This window comes from Trachurus trachurus (genome assembly GCF_905171665.1).
Source record: "Trachurus trachurus genome assembly, chromosome: 9".
NCBI lineage: Eukaryota > Metazoa > Chordata > Actinopteri > Carangiformes > Carangidae > Trachurus > Trachurus trachurus.
Window position 1 is genome coordinate 11,298,883 of NC_139895.1, and position 20,485 is coordinate 11,319,367.

General features: G+C 46.1%; 1 protein-coding gene across 3 annotated transcripts in view; it reads left to right on the forward strand.

The window, feature by feature from the left end:
* The window catches only part of znrf3 (zinc and ring finger 3), a 76,079-nt gene that overhangs the window by 41,434 nt on the left and 14,160 nt on the right, over window positions 1-20,485 (forward strand). The gene's annotated exons all lie outside the window — the stretch shown is intronic.

Genomic DNA, 20,485 nt, shown 5'->3' on the forward strand with positions numbered 1-20,485 from the left:
CTGGTCTGAATGCTGGGAAGAGGCTCGCCTTCAATTTATGAGTCTCAACGCTAATTGGCTCATGTTTGATGGGTTTTTGAAATAAAAAAAAAAAAAAACGAGCAACTGCAGATTCTTTTCTGAGCTGCATGGTCGTATCGATCCCTCCAGAGATTCGCTGAGCTCCCAGCTGCTCCGACACACTTTTGCGTGTATTTTCTTTTCTCTTTTTTTTTGTTTTGATTGTCGCATGAATATTTCCTTCCTCAATTTAGAGCTTTTTTTTCTCTTTTCTTTCTACGCCGCCTTCGTCATCACAGCTCAGTAGACTCACTTAAGGATGACGGCGCCCGCTCGCGCGCTTGCTCCAGTTTTTGCCGAGGGCGACGCTCTGCTCTGACATCAGCAAATATTACCCGTAGCTAGAGGAAACGGAGGAAGGAGAGGTCGGTCACGCCGGCTCCTCTGAAGTCCACGTCGCAAACCCTCACCAAAGCGCTGGCGTATCATATATATGTACACAGTTTTTTCCTGCACTTCCTGTCTGGTTCCTGTGAGAGCTGCAGGACTGTTAAACCTCTGACCTCAGTGTGCCACAGCGGTAGCCCCCTCCCCCTCCCCCTCCCCACCTCCACCTCCATCTCCTCCACCTCCCAGCAGAAGGAAAAACACCAGTTGGGTTCCTCCTGCAGCCAGCTGTGTTTGAGTCCTGGAGCGTTGGTGGTTCGCCGCCGCCGCCGCCGCCGCTGCGACACACTTGCAAGTAGCTTCTCCTCCTTAGTTACAGCTTATCGAGTCTCTGCTTTCTTTGAGGTGTTGGTAAATGTTGTAAATCATGCTCACACCTCTGCAGACATTTATCTGTTCTCAAGTTGAGCTATTTATTGCGGTCAATAACGTATTCTCGGTTGTCATTTCCTCCCCGCCGCTCAACTTTCTCAGAACTGGCCTTCCTTGCTCCTTGCTCCCTCCTCCTTCTTCTCCTTCTTCTCCTCCTCCACGCCGTCTTTCACATGCATACACTGCGATTTTTGGCAGCTTCTCTGGAACATGAAATCATGCCACTGGCTTTCGGAGGGGTGGTGGGGGGGGTGGGGGGCTGGTTTGGGGTCTTTGTCGGCGTGCCAGGCAGATATCTCTTCTTTCAAGTATCGCCGTGTCAGTCCAGTGGGCCACAAGGGGCCTTAGCGCGCCGGCGGCTTTTTCCCCTTTCATCCTGCCCCGCGGCTCTCATGACATCAGCCCCCTAACCCGGGCAACCGAGGGGAGGAGGAGGGGAGGGGAGGGGAGGGGAGGGGAGGGGGCGCTTGGCTTTTCAAGGAGATGACGAAGGCAAATGGATCTGGTTTGGCAAGTGGGCGTCTGGGATTCGTGTCTCGTTTGGTACAACTTTTTTTTTTTTTTTTGTACGCACATAAGCAGAAAAATGCGCCCCGTCCTCCCACACAGCCCTGCAGCTTGTGTGTAAAAGCAAAGCCTCTTGGCTGGCATAGCATGTAAAACTCCCTGGTATGTGCTTGTTGTGTGTGTGGCCTGGCGCTGCCCTTGACCAGCTCGTCTCTTGAACCGCGATCAGTTCCACCTTAAACGCCGGCCAAAGACAACATTTCATCGCAGCGGAGCATAACTGCACCGAGACCGGCTGCTGCTGCTGCTGCTGCTGCTGCTGCTGCTGCGAAGGCACTTAAAAATAACCCGAGCAACAAGAAAAGTTTGGAGATCTTTATTGACATATCCTCCCAGAAATAAAGCGGGGCCGCTTTTCAAGTTCTTGCCAGAGGCACACAACCATAAAAAGTGTATCCTGTGTGGGAAGCGCTGTCTTTTGACACACACAGACAAACACACACACACAAACACACACACACAATCCTAAAGCCACAGTTGCCGTGGAACAATGTGAGCGGGAGTGTGTCTCTCTGCACCGTGGCCCTCGCGTTGGCACTATGGGACGGCCGGCCAGAGCAAACAGCTGCTGTGTCTTAGTGCTAAGTGGCTTTTGGACTCTAACCATGTCTGGCATCTCAGCCAGAGCTGTGGAGAGGGTGTAGTGTGTGTGTGTGTGTGTGCGAGAGAGAGAGAGAGAGGGAGGAATGATGGGGATATATAAAGTACACAAGACCTACAAGGATGGTGTGTGTGCGAAGAGAGAAGCAGCTTTAACAAGAAAGAAATGGCAACAGACAGATGAGTGTGATATTGCGGCCGACTGGCTCCGAGCCTGTGGCCCAGGTTAGCCCGTCCTACACACTCAGGTGTGTGCGAGAGGTCGTCCCGAGGCCACGGCAGTGCCAGTGAGGTGTCATTGCGGCGGCGGGGGGCTTGTTGTAGAGCAGCTTCAATAACCCCGGGGCCTGAGGCGGCGGCGGCGGCGGCGGCGGTGGCGACTGCGACTGCATTTCCAAGACCACTTCTGAACGCAGAAATGAGCTGCTGCTGCTGCTGCTGCTGCTGCTGCTGCTGCTGCTGCTGCTGCTGCTGCTGCTGCTGCTGCTGCTGCTGCTGCTGCTGGCGGATCAGTGGGTGTATTTGTTGATGTGAGTAGTCGTCTTGAGTTCATCCTCCGTCTATCAGTCTGGGCGAGGAGGAGAAGGAGGGCCCCGCGGATGAACCTGCGTTTCTCCGCAGACGGCTGAATGACTCACTCACTCACTCGTCAGTCGTCTCTCCCTCCCTCCCTCCCTCCCTCCCTCCCTCGCCACCGAGGCAGAGGAGCCGTGACAACAAGAAGGCAGGAGGAAAATTGCTGTAGTTTTAGCATTCGTCCGTCTCCAGACTGTTTTGTTAAATTGCAGCGAAGCCACAATAGAGATTGATTCTCAGCGGTGGCGTTTTTGTTCGATACAGATGAGGCTCGTCTTTTTTTTGTTTCCCTCAAAGTTTGTAAGAAAAATCTTTGCAAAAACGCAGGATATTGATGAGACAATTTCCCCTCCCCTCCCTCTTGTGCTTGTGCCAAAAAATGATGCAGCCTCCATCCTCCTGCAGCAAACTGAAGAGTCAGGTTATGACTGTTTAAATGGAGGAAGCTGCAGCAGAGGGATCATGGAGGCTAATGTTGAACTCCTCTCTCTTTGTCAGATGCAGAAAGTTCCTTTCCTCTGGAGATCTGCCATTGAAAATGAGGCTATAACTGAACTTTTTTCTTGCACAATTTCACCACAAAAAATGTTTAAACTCTCTTATGACTGAGATTTCACAAGATTTGACTTGTATGCACTTAATCAATCCCAGATCATCCATCAATCACCAAATACCCGTCCCAAAAAAAAGTCACACACTCTAATATGTTGTTGGACCGCCTTTAGCGTTGATTACAGCATTTCCTGTGGCATCGTTTCAACAAGCTTCTGCAATGTCACAACTTTTATTTCCGTCTGGAGTTGCATTCATTTTTCAAAGATACCCAATGGGGTTCAAGTCTAGACTCTGTGGTCACATTGGACCACATTTCTCCTTTGAAGATGATGGCTCCCCACTCTCCTTCCAGTTTGTAATAATGCGTTGGACAGTTCTTAACCCAATTTAGTGTCTCAGCAATCTCCTTAGATGTTTTATTTGCTTGATGCCAATAATTTGACCCTTCTGAAACAGATTAACATCTTTTCCACAACGACAGGACATGGTTGCATCATTTAGGGTTAAATAACTTGTTGCCAGCTGAAACATAATCCTCCATGCAGTCATTATCCAATGGGAAGCTCTCACCTATTAGCTTAGTTGAATCCAAGTAGTGACTTTTTTTTTTTTGGATGGGTAGTGTATAAATAAAAAGCCAACGTTACTGAAGGGCCGAAGCAAACTGAAGCTTCCTCTTCCTCTTCTCTCTCTCCACCTGCCTCTTCTCGCTCTGCACAGACACCTCAGCATGGAGGGAGAGAGAGAGGGATAGATAGAAAGGAAAATTGGAAAAAGAGAGGAAGAGGAGGAGCTGTGAGGAGAGAAGAAGAAGAAGAGGAGGAGGAGAAAAGAGAGAGGGAGAGAAAAGCTTGTGAAGTGCAGCAGGGCACTCAGGGGCCTGCCTGCCTTTTGGGCTCTCCTTTCATGTTTGTGTACGCCTCAACTTGCTGATATTATCTTGGCCGCTCTTCCTGGCGGGGTGTCGGGAGAGGTTTCCACTGTGACCAGGCAGGGGCCTCTCTCTCTCTCTCTCTCTCTCTCTCTCTCTCTCTCTCTCTCTCTCTCTCTCTCTCTCTCTCTCTCTCTCCCCCTCCCTCTTCTCCTCTCCTCTCCTCTCCTCTCCCACCTTCCTATTTCTCCTCTCCACATTATAAAAAAAGAAAAAGCAGTCCCTCGCCTAAATCACCGCTTCACCACGTTTCACGGCGCTGGGAGGCGCCTGGGATCCCACTGCGCTGGTTTCCATGGTCACTGGGAAGCTCCTTGTGTCATGTGGCTCAAAGTGAGCCGTCCCTGGGCCGAATTACCCAGCTTTCAATGGGAGGCCAAATGACCATTATTAGACTTCACAGCTCAGGCCCCTATTTAAAGAGAGAAGAAAGGAGCCCCGGGGACTTAAGATGAGAGAGATGGAGGGAGAGGGAGACGACCAGGGGAGAAAACAGAGAGAGGAGGAAAGAGAAGAAAGTGCAGTTATAGCACCACAGAGGAATTGTTTCTTCTTTTTTATTTTATTATTTCTCCTCCTCCCTTTCATTCATTGATTTCTTTTTCTTAATCACAATTATTAGAGAGTCAGACGCCAGCTCTCTCTCTGTCTGTCAAACGGCAGCATCCAGAAAAGACGAGGGCGGCGCCGGATCAAAAGATGATGCCGTGGAAAAAGTAAATCTGAGAAAAGATGGGCGCAGACATCCACCCACGTCAACCAAAGCCCCCCGTCTTTTCTCTCTTCATCTCCGCCTAAGCCCGGTGCTTTGCACGAGGGAGGCTGGGCGTGTATAGTAGGCTATGTGTGTGTGTGTATGCGTGAGAATCTGTGTGTCCTGCGTCCCGCTGCGTGTGTCAGGGCCGTGTTGTCTTTAAGGCTCGGGGCCCATGGCCTGGCACGGAAGCTGGAAACTTGAAGCCCCCCCAAAAACCCACCCCTACCCCCACTAATCGGATGCCTCTCCCTCCCTCCTGCAGACGATTCCTCCCGCTCTCGTGGTTTAAACTTTTCTTTTATGCTCGGCCAAGGTTAGGTTAGGTTAGGTTAGGTGAGGTTAGTCGAGGCGAAGGTGATACGTGACACCGGAGCTGCCCTGTGCTCTGATAAGAGTGAGGTAATGGAAGAAGAGAAAGAGAAACATGGAGGCAGGAAGGTAGAAAGCACCTGGCAGAGGAACGGGAGGGAGGGAGAGACGTTGGTATTGTTTATGAGAGACCAATAAAACAATAAAATTTACATGGGACATCTGGATGACGGCTGCTCGGAGGTTAAATGGTACTTTCCTCTTAGACACCGACGGATAAATGTAGAGGAGTAATAATAAAAGGAGAATACATTTTAAAAAGTGCCAGATTAAAGCCTGTGTCGCTCCTGGTCTGTGATGATGATGATGATGGTGGTGGTGGTGATGTCGTGGTTGTTGTAGACGTGTCGTTGGTTTTTTATTTATACGGGAGGTGAGGCTGGATGAGTAAACGTACCTGAATGCATTGCACCATCTCGCTGCCAGGCCTTTGTTCAGTTCCTGTTTACAGCCACAGACACTTCCCGCTCTCGATGTTATCTTTATCGGGACACAACAAAGGCAAAGAGGTGTGTGTGTGTGTGTGTGTAGGTGTGTGTGTGGGTGAGTGAGGTTTGGTGAAAGAGCCAAGAAATAATTTCATAAATCAGTGGCTTTTACTTTTTACTTAAACTCGTGTTTTGATTTCCCGTCGTGTCATCATCTCCTGACGTCATGTCTTGGACTTAAAGGGATATAGTTCAACATTTTGGCAAATTGGCCCATTGCCATAATCCCTATAGTTTCAGGAGTAGGTTTGTTACCTTTAATTGTCTGTGCAAGCTACTGTATTTTTAGAACGGCGGAGCAGAGCCGCGAGCTGCTCAGAGCTACGCTACGGAGTCTGATGGGATTTCTTGGTTTCCCTCATCAAACTCATCAAATACACAATCCAACAACTCCAAAACGCTCTGGTGGACAAGTTGTGACCTGCACATTCACCACGCTATGAGATAATAACAGAACGTTACCAGACTGAGTTGTTTTAGAGGCAAATGCAGAGACTGCTTGCTGAAAAACTGCCCTCGACAGGAGCGTGCATCAGCGGTTTTGCATGAATTTGCCTTTAAAACAACTCTGTCTCGTAACGTTCTGTTATTATCTCATAGCGTGGTGAATGTGCAGGTCACAACTTGTCCACGAGAGCATTTTGGAGTTGTTGGATTGTGTATTTGATGAGCTTGATGAGGAAACCAAGAAATCCCATTAGCCTCCGTAGCGTAGCTCTGAGCAGCTCGCGGCTCTGCTCCGCCGTTCTAAAAATAGCTTGAACCGACAATAAAAGGTAACAAACCTACTGCTAAAACTATAGCGATTATGGCAATGGGCCAATTTGCCAAAATGTTGAACCATCCCTTTAAAGAGGTAGCTCCACATATCACAGTCAACCAAACTGTCATTGATTGAGCTGCATCGTGGGTAATGTAGGCGCCCTCGTTCTCCTGCATCAACATTTTTTTTATCGCAATCCAGGAGTTTACTGTTTTTCAATGCAGCATATACATTTTCTCAGGCGGCTGCTGCTGCTCCACCTCCTTCAGTCTGTCAAAGAAAGAGAGAGAAAAAAAAAGCATTTCACCTTTGACCGAACTAGATATCATCAAAGCAGTGACCCAGTCAGCAGCTTCTTCTTCTCCAGCACTTTTCTTTTCTCTCTCATGTTTATCTACTTAGATTAAATAAAGAAAAAAAAAACAGTCAGCTCAGTCGGTCTCCGCTGTGAGAGAGGCTGCACAGCGGGAGACCAGAGGTATACCCTAAGAAAAGAGGCATTATGGGTAAGTGGTGGTGGTGGGGGGATATAGGGCCGAGTCCTGACCTGCGCTGTTTGCCAAGGGAGAGAAGACAGACAGCAGCAGAAACACCTCCTCCTCCTCCTCCTCCTGCAGCAGCAGCAGCAAGAGGAGGAAAGAGTCTTACAAGAGAGAGAGAGGCAACAACAGCAGCTTCTCTTTCATACAAGCAGGGACATGGTCTGTTAAAGCAGCTTCAAGGCAGAGGGAGATTAGAGGAAAACCCTACGACTGCACACGCATTAAGGGAAAGAGGGAAGTGGCCTCAGATCACCACACATTTTGGATCATAGCAAATACTCACACGGGTTACAATCCCCAGCCTGAAACACTAGATATGTTTTCCATGTTTTTGTGTTTTATGAGGTCGCTTTCACACCAGAGCTGTTTGGGTTTGTTTCCTGGGATAGTCCCAAGCTTCGTTTGGGCAGGTGGTGTGAAAGCTCATCCCAACTCTGGAGCGGACCAAACAAGCGAACTGAAACCGTGGGTCTTAGTTCGCTTGCAAGTGAACCGTGGTGCGGTTCGTCTGCAGTGTGAACGCTCACCGGACCAAACATAGGAGCAAATGTAGAAAGTGTCACAATACACAGTGCATCTGTAAAGTTAGTTAAACACAAACACCTCGTAGTCCATCATCAATTGTATTTTCATCCGGTGCCGTTTTCCTTTCATTTTCTCATTGTAAGCAGCGGTGAGGCAGGTTTGGCCTAACCTGATGCTCATATTAAACGCTTAAAAGTTTCCTGAGCCACGATTACGGTATTTGTTAAATTAAGAAGAGAAAAAAAAGAACAATTATGGAGGTAACTGTGGTTCTATGAATGACGGCCAACTAGCCACATGCGGTGTCGTGTGGCATATATGAAATAAAACAGCTAATTTAACAGTGATCCATGTTTGCCGTTTGGTTTTGTGGGTCAGGACGGAGCGATTTCTCCTGCAAATTTGTCCAATCGGCGAGCTCCTTTTCCACTGTCTGATGTTATTCAGAAAGTTTGGTCCGCTTCAGAAATGGCAGCGTGAAAGCAGAACCGAAACAAGTGACAAATGCAACAATGTTACAACTTTAAGCTCCACAATTGAACCGAGTCGTCTTGGTCAGGTGTGAAAACGACCGTAGTAGCAGCTAATGTCAGATTCAGAGTCTGTTTGTCTACAATCAATACATGTGTTTGTGCGGTTTGTGTTTCATTCATGCAAACTGGAGCAGATCTTTAGCTTTGATTTTACCTGAAGTGTGTGCGTCTGTGCCAAAACACCTTTGACTTACACTCAACACTGCGCCCTGAACGCATCCCGGTGAAGAGTGAAGCTGCTGCTGCTGCTTCTCTGCCAACGCGCTGCCTTCACTGACACTGGGTGGTGTCGGCTGTCATGAAGTCGAAGATGAAAGCTTGTAGCGTTTCTTAATTTTTTTTTTTTTTTTTTTTTTTTGTGGAGATTGGAGTGAACTTTTCTTCCCGACGTCTCCTCTTTTGAAAACGCTGTTAAAATGCATGAATAAAACCTCCCTGTGTGAAATATTAAATAACAAGACGGACGACAGGCCTGTTCTCGTCTACAGTTCTCACAGCCCGCGCCTTGTTAACAAGAGCTGTCTATCTGCCGCAAAGTCAGGCGAAGAAGAAGAAACGGCGTAACATTTGATCTGTTATGTACCGTGAGACTTTACTGTTTCTCTCGTCTTAACTCGCTCCCAGCTCCGTCGTCCTCGCTGCCTCTTCCTGTCTGACACCGCTCACACGCTGAAAAATATGGAAATTCACAATTTTCAACAGCAGGAAAAAGTTTTCTTCCACGTTCACGTGTTCCTCCGAGAGCCCAGAAGCAAAAGCTCCTCCTATCAAAATTTCATTTTTTTTTTTTTTGTATTGAACGTTATTTCTTGCTTCATGTATCAAAAAGCAGCAAGATCTGCACACATGAGTATTTCCTCACTTTCTCTCTCTGAAACCAATTAAAACGTTATATTCACACAGAAACATCAAGGGCTGTTTGAGTGACAGCAGGTCTAATCACTACAGATAATCTCATTAATTAATATAAGTATTTTTTCCTCCTTCATAGTTTCCCCACGGATAAAAAAATAAATAAAAAAATCAGGTATGTTATCGTGAAACAAGACTTCCTGTCACTTTCATCCAAACGGCTCCTGTTTAGACACTAGATGGAGAAGAGGCACTTAAACAGTCGTATTCTTGTCACTGGGCCGGAGAGCTTGTTTATTTTTCCTGGGAATCACAAAGGGCCAGAGCCCAAAACCGGTAAGAAAACAACATGGGAGGGGACGGAGAGGAAAAGTGGAGGAAATTTAATTAGCGGTTGTCCATTCCTCCGGCCCCGGCGTTTTCTGGTCTCTGCAGGGCAGAGCAGTGGGCAGCAGGAGGAGAGACGACTGAAAGGCTTCTTGATTAGCGGCAGTCTGAGTCAGTGCATTTTTTTTTTTTTTTTTTTTGCATAAGTGCTTGTGTTTGTGTAAGTGTGTGTGTGTGTGCACGCCTGACGCCACAAGACAGACATGAAGCCGTGGAGGAGAGGCAGGAAATGCTGCCTGTGGTGCACAACAAGCAGGACAAACATGTTTATTTCAAAAGAGAGACAGACGCAGAGAGAGAGAGAGAGAAAGATGTTTTTTTTTTAAATGATCAGGATTTCACAAGAACTCCGAGTCCGGCCTCATCCATCATGTATTAGTTATCACATCCTCATAACACACATCAGAGGAGCTGATGCCACACGGCTTCGTTTTCCCACCAAAATAAAAGCGCTGGAGGGGGAATAATGATTTTAAAAAGAAAGAGGAATGCAAAGAGATTAAAAAGAACAAATTCAACCCGGTGCTTGATGAAAGTTTGAAAGCGGTCTTAGTTCGGTCTTAGTGTGTCAGTGTGTTTCCTCAGAAGTCCACATGATGACGAGCATTTAAATGTTTCACAACAATTATCTCTTTGTCATGTTCCCCCAGATGAAGGCTTTCTGCCAAGACGCTTTTTTTTTCTCTTCTGCTTCGTCTCTTGAACTAAAAGTTTTTTGTAGTGCTCATCATCGTCATAGAGATTTGGCCTCACATTCGTGCCAGAATGAATCACTTTGTCAGTGAGTCTGTCACTCGACAAAAGCTTTGTGAAAATCGGCTCAAGTAACACATCATTTATTTAAACCCGCAGGTCAATAAGGCAGAAGTGTGAGATAACAGTTGGTCTGATGGATAAACAAAACCTACAAGACCTAAATACCGTATGGCTGTGTGTTTTTTTTTAAGTACTCCATGTGTTGTTTGATTATAGATCAGGTTTCGGTTCTGTATTGATATCAAAAAGAGAAATGCACACAGCCTGTGTTCAGAAAACTGAGTCTTAAAAACAAGCCGCCAGGACCTCCTGTAACTTTGTGATGTCACAACTATACAATCACTGCCCTCTGACACTTCCCTGCTCTACACTTTTACTCAATCGTTCAGAAAACAGGCAGCCAATCAGAGGAGAGATTCAAAGATTTTCACCTCCAAAAACCAGCTCCTTGTGGCTTTAAGTCTGAACTCCTGTAGGACCGACCCGTCTGCGTTTCCTTTCTGACACCTGCTTATTTCTCACCGTTCTGATAGAAATACACCAAACGACTTCCTGCAGCACAGTCGGTTCCCAGATGGATTGATTTCTGGCTCTCGGGAGATTTGAAGACATCACTTCCAGATTTAGCTGCATGCGCTCCACTTGTTGCCTGTTTTTTAAATTTAGAATAGATTTTAACATTTTATTATAAACTTTTTAAAGCACTGCATGGTTTTGACTCGCAGCTTCCTCTCTGAGCTCCTTACGTCTTACATCCTGAGGGCGTCGGACAAGGCTCCTCTGGTTGCACCCAGGTCCAGTCTAATTTCTGGAACATCTTACATGAGCACTAAACAATTTTAAATCTCTCTCTATATAAAAAATAAATTTTAACCACTTATGCAACTAGTTTGCACTGAATTTGGCTCATTACTAGCCTAGAAATCTAGACGCACCCTAGCGGCAGCAAAAATATTTGCTCCGTAGGTGGGTCTAGAAACGAGCCATAGGAACTTTTTGAGTCTCGAACACCGATTGTGTTCACCAATCACAGCGCTCTATCTGTTTAGAGAGTCGTTGGGCGGGCTTAACGTGATGACGACATACATTTTAATTGGCTTGTCAGGCTAACGTCATCCTGCTCTTTGCTCTGATTGGTCGTAGCGCTAGCTAGCGCTACCCTATTGCGTGCAGAGGCAGTTTGAAAGACAGCCTTCATCCCGCCCCCTGGATTGAGCCGAGGTCTACCGGTCGTTTCCAGACTATACATTTTAGTGATATAGTCTGGCTCGTCAGGCTAGCTCATTACTTGATGTTTGTAATGTTTATCGTTTATATTCTTGTTTTACAAGCAGCTTGTTACCTTGTGATGACAGGTGCTATATAAACAAAGTTTTATCGCTATTATTATATCGTTGTCCTGATAGCATCTCAATAACAGTTTGTTGCGACACCAGGGAGTTTGTTTGTTTATCATGAAGCTGCAGAAAGTTGCATGAACCGTTCAGGTTTCATTCACTTCCCTTGCTGCTGCAGTGAAACTGGAAGTGAGCGAGTTTGATATGAGACAAACGTGTCTCGGTTCAGATGTGAAGAGTTTTTCTTATTTTATTTTATTTTTTTAATTCAGTCGGTTCACCTTTTCCACCACTGAAGGTTGTTCGCTCAACTTGTTTTAAAACATTTATGCAACAGAAAGAGGCTGAAGGACGACGGGGGGTGAACGCGTCCTCAGGTAGAGAGCTGTGTCATCAAAAGCGCAGGTGAGCGTGAACTTTGGCGCTCGACAGCTGCGGAGAAGAAGAGGAAGAAGAAATAGAAGGAGAAGACGATGATGTTTGATCCCCGGCTTTAATACGTGAACACCGGCGGATGATAGGCTACAGTGTGAGTCTGCAGTTTAAGCAGCGCAGATACGATGTCGGCTCTGGGTTAGGATGGGATTTAACGCAGTATGGAAAGTAGGTAGAGGTGTGTGTGTGAGAGTGAGAGAGAGAGAGACACACACACACACACACACACACACACACACACACACACACACACACACACACACACACACACACACACACACACACACACACACACACACACACACACACACACACACACACACACACACACACACACACACACACGCTCTGTATGGGTTTTACAATGAGGCAGAGTGGGAGAGTGAACGCTCCCCGGTACACCTCACTCTATTTCTCTCGACTCTTTAATGGGGCCGGCTCTCTGCCAAGTTCCACTGGCAGCCTCCTGAGAGAACACCACCACCCCACTCCCCCTCCTCTTCCTCCTCTTCCTCCCCCTCCTCCTCCTCCTCCTCCTCCTCCTTCTCCTCCTCCTCCTCCTCCTCCTCCCACCCCCACCCCACCACCACACACACACACAGAGGCATGGACACACACATATTGATAGCACAATTCACTTGTATAATTCTGGTTATGCAATGGTGGGTGAATGGCCACCCCACAATGTTCACTGAGGCAGAGACAGAGATGGAGGGTCCGGGAGGAGGAAGAGGAGGGGAGGAGGAGGAGGAGGAGGAGGGGGGGGGGTGATCCTGGATGGATGGGAAAAGATGAGGTGAGGAAGAGGAAGAGGAGGAAGAGGAAGAGTGCACTCAGAGGAGATGGAGAGGTGATTTTAGCTTTAATAACCAAGAGATAGTGGAGAAATGTCGTTACCACCTTAACACAGGTGTCCCATGGCAACCAAGAGGAAAACACATCTATTAAAGGAAATTCTTCCTCATCATCTTGTTCTTCCTCTTCTTCCTCCTCTTCCTCCCTCCTCTTCCTCCTCTTCTTCATCTTCTTCCCTCTTCTTCTTCCTCCTCCTGTGTTTTGCCTCTGGTTTGTTCCTCTGCTTCGTCTTCTCCCATTTGGGAATTGAAACCGGTGGAAAGAGGAGACGTTGCCCATGGGAACAGTTTTTCTCTCTTTCTTAAATCCCTTCAGGGATGACGACACAGAGGGACAGATTGTTGTTACATACTCTATCACTGTGTGTGTGTGTGTGTGTACATGATGTATATCACACAGCGGCAGTGAACGCACCATGAATGAATCCTGAAGGTTCAGCCTCCGTACCAAAAGGAAAATGTAGAAGGAGCCACGTGTTTTACGGAGGTTTAACGATCACACTTCACGCCTCCGTGTTCGTTCGCTCCGTGCTGCAAGGACGCTCGTCAAAAGGTGTCGCGCTCGTTGCAGCTCGAGGGACAAGGACGACGACCTTGTTATTCACTCGAGCTGCTCCTTTTCTCTCCGTTTCTTTGGGGTCGGAAAAGGAAAAATGAAGTGAATTGAAACGTGTTATTGTCATGAATATTCATGTGGGCAGATTAGTTTTCAGCAGCAGCGGTGGTGGTGAAGTCGACCGGAGAAAAGAAACATTTTCCTGTGGTGACATTGTGGATTCAGGGTCTGTTACGAGAACTGAGAGACGGTTTCTCTCTGGTTTTTTTAGTCTCATTTGGATCTAAGGTGTTTTTGCTTTAACAGCCAAAATATCAACCGTTTCAGATTCAGCTGCTCTTTTCTGTGACAACTGTTGCTTTTGTTTTTTTATATATAAACACAGTGTACAGTTTTGGGACGTACCGATCGGATATTAAGATCAGATATCGGCCCAGATGTTGACTAAATGGGTAGATCAGGTATCAGATAACGGGGCTGATCCATGACGCCGGTCTATTCACTTCAACTCAATGTTTGTGATGCGTGCTACATAACATGTCAGCAGCATTGTTTTACAGAGTCAGAGAAGTAAAGTTGAAGTCGAGCCTGATGCCTTCACCGTCTTCCACATGGTGAGGTTCAGTTTATTAGTTCAACGGTGGTATCAGATCAGTATCAGGTATCGATATCGGCATTGGGACTTCATATACTGGAGCATTATAGACAACAAGTCTTGTTCATCTCACAGTGTATGAGAGAATAGTCTGTGATGAACATGATACCGTACACATAAAATCATCCCATTGGCCCCTGTCGACCGTCCTGGCTGTTGAAGATTGTTAATAAGCAAGATTGTGCAGGAAACAGCTCCACCAACCTGGTCTTCACATTTTACATCGAGCGTATCCATGGCGTTTCATTTTACACACTGTATCTGAAGTCGACTGAATTCATCTGATGGCCGTTGGAGACCAGATGTGTCCGACTCTAAAGAGCCAGTAGTTTCACTCAGGGGTTAGAGGCCAAAACGGAGCTAAAAGAAGATGGATATTGAACTTTTTATTATATAATGATGATGACACTAACCCGGTGGAGCTCTCACCACTTCGGCCTTTTGAATCCGACCTTCAGCGTCATGTTAAACCCTCCGTCCCTCCTGTCTCTCTCTCCGCTGTCCTCTCATATATTTCTTAACATGTTTCCCTCTTGTGCAGTTTTACGCTTCATCTTTGTTTTTTTTTTGTGCCAACTCTGATGCAGAGACACGATGAACAGGTCTGTGTTCACTTCCTGACCCCGGCCTCTTATCTGTGAGCTCCATATTAATGACAGTCACTGAGCTCGCTGAGTACTTCAAGTGATTCTTTCCCCTGTGTGTTTACGTTGAGTAAACTGCCCGTTTATATGAAGGCGGTGGGATGGAGAGGAGGAGGAGGAGGAGGAGGAGGAGGCTCCGCGGGGCCCCTCTCCTCCACCTCCGCCGTGACACAAGTGGTTTTTTTGTATGTGCTCTGTAAAACATTGTTTCATGCAGCTCGGGAAACTGTGCCTCAGACGTCCCGGGACTCCTGTAAAAAAAATAATAAAATAAAAAAACTCTCGCTGGAGGCTTTTTTTTGCAGAATTCAAATTAATATCAAACGGGAACATGAGAGAGTTCAAAAGTTTGTGTCGATGGAGGAAGAAACTGAGCAGCGACTTGTTTAAAAACTCGGAGGAACAACAACAGTCGCCTCTTTTTTTAATCTGAACCGTAGGAGTGAAATTTCACGGCCACGAGTCTGAAGCTTAAAATATGAGTGGAAGGGGATTCATGAAACCAGGTTATTGGCAGGATTAAGCCACGACGACGAGGTTATTCCAGTTCACACTTGTTTAAAAAAAAAAAAAAAAAAAAACGGTGTCAGGACAGTATTTCTGTGCCTGTGGGAACAGGAAAGTTTCTCGGCGACACGGCAGATGGCAAATCCAGCACGACGACCAGAGAGCGTCAAACCAGTTGATTCCATGTCACACGGCCAATTGTGAACGCAGCAGGTATCTGTAAACAGAGTAACATGTTGTGACAGATTAACAAGTTTGTCAGCGAAGTGTTAGAATCAAACGCCAGGTAGAACGGGGGAAGGCGTCGACTCGGAGTAACGCACCCGATGAACAGCTGGGAGGAGGAGGAGGAGGAGGAGGAGGAGGAGGAGGTCCAATTAAATCCTGTTGTAATGAAAACGTCAAAATGACACGGATGAGTTCACATGCAAAGGTGAGAGATTTACAGGAAGGAGCCGCCGTCTCCAGTCTTTTTTTTTTATTTTAGCAGAATGTAAATAATGTTTTTGGAGCACATGCCTCCTCCTGAGAGCGAGAGAGAGAGAGAGAGAAGAAAGTAAGTGAGGGAGGCGGGGGGACGACCACATATAAGGAAATCAATGGGAGAAAACTATGCCTTTATCTTTTAATAAACCGTAAAGCCAGGAGGCAACATGAAATTACAGCATAATAGCAGTGGAGAGTCTTCTGAAGACTTAATTGCCTTAATTATAGCAGAGCACGGGGAGAGAGAGAAGCATGAGGAGGAGGAGGGAGAGGAGGAGGAGAAAGTAAGGACAGAGAGAGAGGGAGAGAGGGATTGATGTGAGAGGTGCTGAACGTGCATGGGGAGCCAGATGTTGCAGGTGTAATCCAGGTGTGTGTGTGTTTGCACCTGAGCACGTATTGGAGTGTTTGACATCTGCACATATTCACACCTGCATTGTTTCATATACGAGTCGAATGTCCGTTAAGTTTATAATCTAAATGTTACTGTTGCTGTATATGATGGAGTGAGTGAAAAGTCTTTTCCAGACGAGTGCGGACGTCTCTGCCTCTTCAGATCTTACAGCTGGCAGCAGCTTCACTCAGCGATGCTAAACATAGCTTTCATTTTCCTCCGTGTCTAGACTGCTGCTCGCTGCTCGCCGCTCTCTGCTGCGGCTTTTCTTCTTCTTCTGCTTCTTCTCCTTCTTCTTCTTCTTCTGTTCGCTCAGGGAGGATCGGACCCTAATTCTCATGCCACCGAGCCAGCAGGAAGTTTGTTTAGCCAGCAGTATTGTAGAGTACCTGTGAACACCCTCCTCCCTCCTCCTCCTCCTCCTCCTCCTCCTCCTCCTCCTCCTCCTCCTCCTCCTCCTCCTCCTCTTTTCCCTCCAGTCTGCAGCTTCACACTGATTAAGCACAAACGTCTGCAGCCACAGATCATGTTTGCAGCTTTGAGAGGAATATTAGCTCTGTGTGTGTGTGTGTGTGTGTGTTACCTTCTTCTTATTTGTCTCATAAGTTCAGAGGAATGTCGTATAAAGCTCATGGTTTTCAAAACTTCTCTGTGCTAAAACCTTCTTTGAACTCTTCTTCTGAAAAATGCAGCATGTTATCCAGTCCTCAGAGAAGCTCTTGTCTTATTCCTGTTTGGAATAATAACTCCTCATTTATAGATAGATATATGTATGGATGAGTGTGAGTAAAAAAGTGAAAGCGAACATGTTGTGTTACAAGACCAGTGTCAATAGTGACATAAGTGACATTATGGGATTAATCAGTGCAGTTGTAAATGTAAGGAGGTCACAACAAGATGATTAACAGAAGCTCTGATCAGTCTTTGATTATTAGTGAAATGTACTGTATCTTTAAATCAAACCGTCTGAAAAGTTTCGAGGGGAAGAAGTGTCTCTGATCTGAAACATGGAGAATGACCTTTGACCTTTTTTTTTTTTTGCATGGGACTAAAAAGTTTCAAAATCACAGGTTTAATTTTTAATGATAAGGAAAAAGTGAATGAGGAAGTGGACTTAGTTACTTTTCACCACCGAGTGAATATTTGATGAGTCCAAACCTGATTGGAAACCTGCAGAGCATCAGTGATGATCTGTGCAGCCTGAATCTCCCACTCGGCCTCGGTGACACTTGTGTGTGAGTGTGTGTGTCAGTGTGTGTGTGTGTGTTCCTGAACAGAAAATCTGAACTCTGTCTCAGATGACTTTCACAACGTCTCCTCACACAGAAACTCTGCCACTTGAGACTGTAACAGCCGGTTTGACTGAGTCAAGTGTTTCCTCACTGAAGAGGCTGCAGGTTTTTACCAACACGACAAAGTCCTAGGAGGGAGAAAGAAAGTCATAAAGCGAGAAATGTGTATCCTTCCTTTGGTGTCCGAGGTTGTAGTCTTTTATGGGCCTGGGAAGGAGATGTGTCACGCTTTTTCTTTTTTTTTCTTTTTTAAAGACAGCCAGTTTTTTTGCCCGTGGCTGCATTTTTGTTGTCGTCAGGCAAGTCCCTGCACTGCAGCGCGGGCCTGCCCGACTGGAGATTCTTTAGGAGGAAGATCTCTTTCTTCTCAAAGCGTCTTACCAAGAGCTATTAATTATTAACCGGGAGAGCTAACATCAAAGGAAGCAGACTTGTGCTGAATTAAATGGAGGGGAGGAGGGAGGAGGAGGGAGGAGGAGGAGGGGAGGGGGGCTGGAGCCTGGCAGTGTGGAGCTGAGAGAGAGAAAACTGGGTGAGAGGGAAAAAGCTGAGCGAGATTTCGCTTTTGAACTTTCCAAGTACAAAAGTGAGGAGAGAGGGGAGAGAAAAGAGCGCTGTGTTGGTTTATGTAAAGGAGGCAGAGAGAGAGAGAGAGAGAGAGAGTCGTCTCGTCTTTACGGCGCAAACTTTGAATGTTTCTGGGTGTTTGATAAGACGCTCCATTCACTCCCCGTTTGCCGGGTTAATTAGTCTTTAATGAGCTATGAAAGCCAGATTCATAAACATCTTGTCTGTGGATTAAACCAAAGGGAAATCTAAATTGAGACGTCGTAGCTCACAGACTTCAGAGTCGCAGTGTGTTTCCATTTTCCTGCAGCTGATTTTTTTTTTGTGCCACCTCCGTTTGCTTTTTTTAAAAACATATCAAAGGCCTTTTGTTGCTTCTCTTCTGTTTTCCCCTCCTGCTACAACTTGTCCACGCAGCAGCAACAGCAGCAGCGTCCTCGTCCTCGTCCTCGTCGTCCCGCCACAGGAACCTGTCGTGGAGAAGACCCACCACGCTGCTCCTGTTGGAAAAAAAATCCATCCTGTTCTATATTTAGTGTGGTTATTGACTCTGTTATTGACTCTGGAGAAGGCAAATACCTCCGTCGCTTCTCTTTCCGTCCTCCTGTCTGTCGGTTCAGCAGAGTAGAAATGTTGCACTTTGTAAAATTGACTTTTAGCTGCTGCACACGCTGCTTCTTGGAGAGTCTCAGTAATCATGTGATCATCATCTTTCTAAGAGTCCTCGTGCACACAGGAAGTAGGGAACCAGGAGACAGACAAACATTTTAACCCTCATGTTATGTTCTGGTCGAATTTGACCGTTTTAAAAGTTTTATCTCTGAAAAATGTAATTTAGTTTAGTTTATTAGGATCCTCATTAGCTCCAGCAAAACCACAGCTATTCTTCCTGAGGTCCGACATAATAACATATACAGAAACATAATAAAAGCAAAAGGCCAAAAAAAAACAAAAAACATCAGTACATAAATATTATAAAAACAAAACAAAAGTTAAAGTGATCAGACTGACCTAAGATTCCATGACTTGTCAACAGACAAAATTAATTACATTTATTTGCATACAACTTTGTGCTTTTTATTCAACTTTTGTACATTCTTGTTGGCCATTAGAAATGAATGGGGGAACTACAATTAGTGTAAAAAACTGAGCTCAAGTACATCCTCATTTGTCAGATGCCATTAGCTCAGATGAACGAGGCACACAGACCATAAATAACAGATTAAATGATGATAATATTATGTATTATTACAGTTTTATGATGAGTCTAAATAGAGCAGTCATTTTTGACCGGGAACACAAAATTGTTTAACATGAAATGAACACAACAACATGAGGGTTAAACATCTTCACACACAAATGCATCACGTCGCACAACAGGGTTCAAACTCAAGGGAAACAAAGAGCATTTTCTTGCCTTTTTTATGGGGATAAATTTTGGTTTCGAGCTGTTGTTTGGTCAAAATGATGAATTAGAAAACCTGGCCTCGAGCTCAGGAGACAAGAGGAGGCTGCGTCTGATGCTGCGTCTGACGCCTCGAGTTAAAATGAATCAAACGGAGGCATCAAAAGCTTGAATAAGAAGTAGAAGTAGAGAAACACAAGGCCGGTTCTGAAGAGTCTCAACACCAACACTTGAAGGATAGAGATTATTTTTTAACCTGTAATTCGTCCTGTCGTGGTGACAGAAGCTGCAGAAAACCAACCAACAGGCTGCTGTAGTGGAGGAAACAGATGATGATGATGATGATGATGATGCAGCAGCAGCAGCAACAGTCTCCTCCCTCTCCTCCCTCTCCTCCCTCTCCTCCCTCTCCTCCCTCTCCTCCGTCCTGTGCAGAGTTCCTGCAGACTCGGAGCGCTGACACTCTCCAGCCACTCGGCAGCAGAGTCACAGCACTGTACACTGTCACTTTGATCTCCCCCCCTCCTCCTCCTCCTCCCCTCCCCTCCCTCCCTCCCTCCCTCCCTCCCCCTCCTTCTCTTCCCTCCAGTAATGAAGAGAGCTGGCAACAGCCCAAGGGCACTTGATAATACCAGGATATGATCCCAGCAGCGCTCTTTTAGATCATGTAGTGCAGACATCAAAACGTTGTCTAAATAGGGCACCGCTGAATCAAGTGGGGTGAGAAGGGGTTGTAGGGGGAAGGCAGGAGTTAAGATAAAGGAACTTTTTCTTTTTCTTTCTTTTTCTTTTCTTTTTTTTTTTTTTTGGTTCCTGACGAGGGGGGAAGCCAATTTGGATTCTGCGAAGAGATACTTGGGGTTCTGCAGATCCAAGCATTTCCTTTATCTTTTGCCTTTAGCAGAAGTCTTCAAAAGAACCTCTGTGCTGTGACTTTCTCTGCTCTCACATGAAAGACACTCACTTTTTTTTTTTTTTTTTTTTTTTTTAGCAGTTGGAAATCCTTGATAACTTTATTCAACTTTTTTTTTTTTTCCTGTTCAACACTCGGCCCCCTCCCTCTCTCCCTCTCTCCCTCCCTCTCTCCCTCCCTCTCTCTCTCTCCCTCCCTCTCTCTCGGTGTCACGTGGAGCTTCACGTCTCGTCCTTGATTTAGAGTCTGTCAGAGTGTGTTAGACTGATGAGCTGCTGATTTACCAACATCATCAAAGTCCTGGAGAGAGACAGAGAGAGAGAGAGAGACGCCACATGTGCGTCCTAACAAATGTCATCGGTGGCTTGTTTACTTCTCGCCTGTTGGTTCTCTGACTCACTCGCAACTTCCCTCATGACG